A 7,389-nucleotide genomic window follows, 5' to 3' on the forward strand; every position below is an offset into this window, starting at 1 on the left:
TGCTTTAATATTCTTACGAAAGCTCCTATTGAAATACCACGCGTTCTACTGAGACTGTATTCTTCTTCGCCCTGTCGCCTACTATCTTTGGCTAGTCTTCATTTTCCTCTCTTTTCGTGTTTCCTCCTTCCGCGGTTCTTTTTTTCGAACTTCGCTTAAAAATGCTGATAATCTGTTTCTTGTATATACCCACACGACTACATTTGCAATGGGCACCGCACGTGGTGTACAAACCAAAGATCTAGTAAGGTTGATGCATATACTGGTGCATACACATATTGCTACAGGTCTTACGAGTAACGTTGATGCATACGTTTTGCATATACTCATGCATGCACATATCGCTACAAGTCTTATTTTAACGTGATAGCGTTAAGGGCCCCGTGTCGCCGTAAATCCGGTGTCGGTGGAGTTGTCCGTGAGTGAAAATTTCCGTATGTATTTATAGCATATGTATATATGCCACGTCTTGCTGTATGACATGCGGTATATCCGGGTTATATTGCCATGCACACCATTCTGTCACTAAAGTTACTCATACCTTGTCTTACTTTCTTGACAAAGTTATTCCTCGGAATTTTGAGAATGACAGCCCACAAACGAATGTCGTGAAACAAAACACTGACAGTGCATGCATTTTATGTTAAATCTTCTCAGGCATAAATATTAAAAGTGCGAATTAACAACAGAAACCTGCAAATTGTATCATTTTTCTTGGCGCGGCTGCGCACTACCTCCCGGAACCGCCAACGCAAGAGGCCGCGTTTCTACCAGAAAGCTCGCCTTCGCGCGTAGCGTTCGCTGCCAAGTTTCCCGGTAACCATTGCGGTTACATAAGCTACAATTGCCGGGGAGCATGAGAGCCAGTCAAGGATCTTTGAATGTTATCGCGTTCCACTCTTAAAGGCGAAGCTTAAGCGTCGTCCAATTTTTTTCCCTACATGTTCAACGTTTGCATTTCTTGTGCTTTATGTGCACGCAGTGCATGCAATGCGTGCTAACGATCGTGTCGGCTGCGTATTACATGTCCACGCGCCGCGATAAGAGCTTAAATTTCAAACCGAGCTATAGTGAACAGGCTTTCCTCCTAGTTCACTATGACCGAACGCCGTATGCCCTTCTGCCCTACTCCTCGCGGGCGCCACATATATGTACACAGGTACAGTCAACCGCAAAAGTTTGCGGGACCCAGGATCTGCCAAGAAGCTGAATTCTCGCGAAGCGTGGTCACACAGCCACGAATTAAATGTTCCAGCGTGTGGTAGCCTTCGCCACCTACACAGTGATTCATTAAATACGAAGTGTCATGCCTTCACAATGCAGGAATTCACATTTGAAGGGGAACCGCATCCGGTAAACTTTTGCTGTTGACATGACAGTGCTGTGATGTGATATCGGGAATTAATCAAGGAAACATCAGTTATTCGCTTAAACTGTTGCTTCATTAGCAAATTAAAGTTTAGAGAAATAACAAAACATGCAAACCGAATGTCCGCGTGTTTTTTTTTTTTTTTTACTTCGTACCGTAGCAAGAGAAATGTACTTCCGTCTCGTCCGCTTGTTCCCACTTCGTGCTGTCGCACGCAGAGAACGAAACTATGTATTTTTTTTATCGTGTTCCGGCGCCGCGATCATGCTATTTCATCTTCTCGCGCCTGCTTCAGTACTCATGATTGTGGCGCTGACTTATACCTCTAATCAGTTGTTATCGTGCAGAGTGCGCAAAATTGGGCGCGAGGAGTTAACGGAGTCGCCATCTGTCGGAAGCGCCTCCCTTGCCTAGTATGAGGGATCACGCGGCACGCTCCTCATAGGTTTGGCTTACGGCGCTTGATAAAAACACCACGCGGTAGCCCTCCTGTACATTTCTGTAAATACTCTCAAAACGAGGGAACTTTATTACTGTCAAAATAATAATCTTGGGCAGACTGCAAGCACAGAATCGTTTACAGACGCTATCTCTTTACCGAATACGTAAAGTGAAAGGCACTGCGCGCGGTCGCCGCGATGGAGTCTCCCGAACCTGCTTGCGTGAAAGGTCGACAATCGCCGAGCGCAAACTATGTGAAATATGTTCTTATAGCGGGCGGTCTGTATAACCAAATGGCGCATAACAGAACGAAGCCTCAATGCATGGAGCGATCGCACGGGTTCGCGGTGACCGACTGCGCGTCTGCATGCATGTCCACGCACAATGTTTCGCTTTCACTGGGAGCGTTTTTGCACCGGGCTGTGAGCTTTAGGCCGCAGAATATGAGCATTTGGCAATCCACAAGCAACCATTGTTGCGTGGACGTTATCGGAGCTGTTCAAAAACAATTTCGTTTTAACAAGGGACTTTGACGCCTACTCGGCGACTGTGATATATCGTCGCGACGATTCAATAATTTCTTTTTCTAAATTTTTGGACGTTTCAATATTATTGCTAAAGTTGCGTCGCACTGTATGCACTCAGCGGGCGATTTCGCGCTGCCTCTTTTTCGTAATCCAGTGCGTTAATTCATAACACAAACATGACCATATGCCATGCCTTTGCATTCCAGTAAACTTGCCAGTGTCTAGCATCAACAAGTTCATAGTCCAAACCGTCGTGACATTAGCCGGGCAGCGAGCGCGGGCGAACGTCTCAGTGCGCGTTTTCTGCTACTCACCGAACATCGCAGTCCCGGCGCCGTAGCAGAAATATTCCTCGCGTCTGTGCTTGCTGCATACCCGAGTTGTAGCCTATGGCTGTCAGCCAGTTAGAAGTTTCGCGAGCCAAGCTTCACGCAGCTTCTTGTCCTGGGACTACGTATGAATAAGGCTGACACCAGGCTCCATTGCGTACGTCCGGCACTGCGGCACCGAGCAGTAGCCTACCATGTTGCACGCCTCCAAAGGCAGCCACTACCTATTATAGTGATTTCAAATGTTGTCAAGCAGACAACCAAGGCGGAAAATCCTCACCACTTAATCAGAACCGCAGCGCAGGTGAGACTTTAAACTTTCGTTTTCAGCTCGCTTCGGCGCTTCCCAAGCAGCCGACGGGGCCGCTGTGTCCACGTGATCCCTCATGCCACGTCACGCCGACGGTGGCGCCAACTTCTCCAGTAGTGGCGTTCGACCCCCATAGTCCATTGCGCGGAACGAGACAAACGCAACAGCTCGCGCGCGAGACCGTCACCGGAAGTGCGCCACTCAGCAAAAACATGACAGTGAAAGAAAAGAAGACGGGGCCCGTGACGTATCGTCACGCTATCCTTCGGCTCCGCAGGGAAGGAATTTTGCTTGCGGTGGCTAGATGGGGGCAAGTGAAGAGGCCTCTATGCTGGTGGTGACGCTCGCCTCCTTAAATCACGGGTTCTCGGCACTTCAAATATTTCTATCACGGCTGCTAATGAACCAATTCGAAAAATTCTCGCCGCAAACCACTCGTTAGCGGGAACGTAACAACTTCTAGGGTATAACCAAAATTTGCTATCTGGCCTGGTGAGGAGCCCTTTAAGAGGAAGCTTCAGCTCGAGCCCAATCAATTCCGATGCCGCCTATTCAAATACATGTAAAACGCAGAAACGCTTTTCTGAGATAACCATGGGCCGATTTTAGCGAAATTTGTTGCAATTGAAAGAGAAAGTTAAATTGTAGTGACTGTTGGAAGCGTAATATTGATTTAGGGCCTGACGTTCTCGACAAGAACTTTCGAAAATTGGCAAGGTTCAAAGAAATAGAAGCACGGAGTTTACAAATCTGTAGCTCTGTATCAAGAACAGATATCGCAGTTCTGTAAGCTGCATTCGTTAGAGAATCTAAAGCGGACAGCTCTATTGGAATATCTTGTACTACGTCCTGTACCAAAATCCTGTTAGTTCCTATAACTTTGTACTAATAAATCCACAAAAAGGAAGACGTTAAAGAATTGAAAAATTATAGGCCCATTAGCTTACTCCCAGTATTTTATAAAATATTCGCCAAAATAATCTCCCATAGAAGAAGGGAAACATTGGTCTTTAGTCAACCAAGGGAACAGGCTGGCTTCAGGAAGGGATACTCTACAATGGATCACATCCATGTCATTAATCAGGTAATCGAGAAATCAGCAGAGTACAACCAGCCCCTCTGTATGACTTTCATAGATTTCGAAAAGGCCTTTGATTCAGTAGAGATACCAGCAGTCATAGAGGCATCACGTAATGAAGGAGCACAGGCCGCTTGCGTAAATATCTTGGAAAATATTTACAGAGATTCCACAGCCACCTTAATTCTCCACAAGAAAAGTAAGAAGATACCTAAAAAGAAAGGGGACAGACAAGGAGACACAATCTCTCCAATGCCATTCAATGCATGCTTGGAAGAAGTATTCAAGCTATTAAACTGGGAAGGCTTAGGAGTAAGGATCAACGGCGAATATCTCAGTAACCTTCAGTTTGCAGACGACATTGTCCTGTTCAGCAACACCGGAGACGAGTTACAACAAATGATTGAGGACCTTAACAGAGAGACTGGTGGAGTGGGGTTGAAGATTAATATGCAAAAAAAAAGATAACGTTCAGTGGCCGGGCAAGGAACAAGAGTTCAGGATCACCAGCCGGCCTCTAAAGTCTGTGAAAGAGTACGTTTACCTATAGGTCAATTGATCACAGGGAACCATGATCATGAGAAGGAAATTCATAGAAGAATAAAAAGGGGTTGGATCGCATACGGCATACATTGTCAGCTCCTGACTGGAAGCTTACCATTATCATTGAAAAGGAAGGTGTACAATCAGTGCATTTTACCAGAGCTGACATATGGGGCAGAAACTTGGAGACTGGCAAAGAAGCGTAAGAACAAGTTAAGGACCGCGCAAAGAGCGATGGAACGAAGAATGCTAGGAATAAATTTAAGAGACAGAAAGAGAGCGGTGGTGGATCAGATAGCAAACTGGTATAGCTGATATTGTAATTGACATTAAATAGAAAAAAAATGGAGCTGGGCAAGTGATGTAATGCGTACATTAGGTAACCGGTGGATCATTAGTGTTACAGAATGACTACCATGAGAATGGAAACGCAATCGAAAACGGCAGAAGACTAGATGGAGTGATGGAATGATGAAATTCGCGGGCGCTAGTTGGAATCAGTTGGCGCAGGACAGGGTAATTGGAGATCGCACGGAGAGGCGTTCGTAATATATATATATATATATATATATATATATATATATATATATATATATACACACACATATTGTTACGCGAAGGACGAGTCAGTAAGACGAGCAACTATTTACAGGTTATATTTACAACAGCGGTTGCAGCGCATACCGGTTAGACTCACAGCGCGAGCCCAGTTCGTTCTTCCTTCTCTTTTCTCGAGTGATGGCGCCCACGCGCCTCGTTCAAACAATCAAATACCACATGCGTGTAGCATAATCCCCCGGCGGCAAAAGCGACGTCCCGGAGCGTCTAAATGGCATTACTGGGAGGATGATACTGCTTCAGTCGTGTAACGTGCATGATATCACTGGACTGGGAAGCAGATGGGGCGTCAGGGAGGATCTCGTAGGTGACGGGAGTTACGGCACGAAGCACTCGGTGTCGGCCTGTGTAACGAGACAGCAGAGCAGTTTTTCTGATTGGCCGACCTGACGCGATGGAGACTATGGAAGCACCAAAGAACCAGGGGAGAAGTGCACGTCTTGGTGTCGCCGGTCGTACAAACGCCTTTGACTCTCTTGGGATTTCAGAAGGCGGTCACGGGCAATTTCCCTTGCGTGGGCACAGCGGGCGATGGCGTCAAGTGCATATCCACTGGTCGGTGCCGCATGAACAGTGAGGGTTGTGTCGAGGGGCAGTGCTGGTTGTCGGCCGAGCAGAAGGAAAAATGGGGAATAACCGATTGTGTCGTGGCGCGAGGAATTGTAAGCAAATGTGACAAACGGTAGAGCGAGGTCCCAGTCAGTGTGGTCTGAAGAGACGTATTTCGCGAGCATGTCTGTGAGAGTGCGATTGAGACGCTCCGTGAGGCCATTTGTTTGCGGATGGCACGGTGTAAGGCGGATGGTATGACGTGGATAGCTTGTGCCTCGAGTCACACGACTGCAGGACGTCTGCGATAACTTTTGATAGGAATGTCCGGCCACGGTCTGTGAGAAGTTGTCGCGGAGCTCCATGTAATAAAATCACGTCGCGTAGAAGAAAATCGGCGACATCTGTGGCGCAGCTTGTAGGAAGCGCTCGGGTGATGGCGTAGCGCGTGGCGTAATCCGTGACCACAGCGATCCACCTGTTCTCAGAGGTAGAGGAAAAGGGCCAAGTAAGTCCGCCTCGTTCAAACAATCAAACACCACACGCGTGTAGCAATATATATAGGAACAAATACAATATGGTACGGGACATATAGGATTTTCCGATTGTAAAATTTTATATATCAATTTATATCTTACGTGAATTCGTTACATTGTTTAGAAGGGTATTACACTACATCAATTTTGTCCGCATTAGATTATTAATTTTTTATAAACAAATGACGGTCTAAGTAAAAAAAAATTCCTGGTAAATCACTAGATTTTTTCTTTTTCTTTTAAATGCAACAAACCTCATCAAATTTGGCGCATGGTTGCCGAGAAAAACGATTTGTCCCCGTGATTTCTCCTTTCCCATGTAGCCCCGAGCTAAAGCTTTCTCTTAAATTCTGCCGGATTTTTTTTTTTATTGATATGAAAATAAAAAAAAAAGCAGATCCAACAGCGCATTCTGGAATCTATTCGAAGCGCGAAGCTTTCGTGAAGCGGTTAATCAAATGCTATAAATTAGCCCATTTCATTTTTGCGCCTTGGGCGCGCGCACGTATGTACCTGTTTCCTTTGCCGGAGGAGGAAAAAAATTGGCGGGGAGGTCACGTGACGACTTCCTCTCGAAATGGCGGCTGCTTGGCTGAGGTCACGTGCTAACCTAAGTAACGTTTGAACAGAAATAACATACCTGCTCACGCGCGCCTGTTCTACACAATGTGACACGTGGAGTACGTGGCGATTATCTGGCACGATAAAAGCTTATATACGTGCGATCATAGAAACTATATGCTTGCGATCGTGGCCTAATTAATGGTTAGAGCATATGGGCCTGTTGTGCTCGGGCGACCGAAGTTCGATCAAATCCCCGTCAGGGGCGTAATTATTGTTCGGCAAGACTGCAGCACCTTGCAGCCACGGTCAGGAAAGTGCAGGAGGGCTCGCAAGGAAAGCTGCAAAAATACACCCAAACGAATGAATGTCTGCATGCATGCCGCTTTACACCGAAGAATGAGTGTTCGACCTGACAGACATCGCAAGGCGAGTTTGCGTTTAACAGCTGTACATGGCCGTACAAATTGCCTCTCGCCAAGTATGCTTTAATCGACTTGATTAAAAAATAAGAGAAAAAAATTTTTT

Source organism: Dermacentor variabilis, chromosome 6 (genome assembly GCF_050947875.1).
Source record: "Dermacentor variabilis isolate Ectoservices chromosome 6, ASM5094787v1, whole genome shotgun sequence".
Lineage (NCBI taxonomy): Eukaryota > Metazoa > Arthropoda > Arachnida > Ixodida > Ixodidae > Dermacentor > Dermacentor variabilis.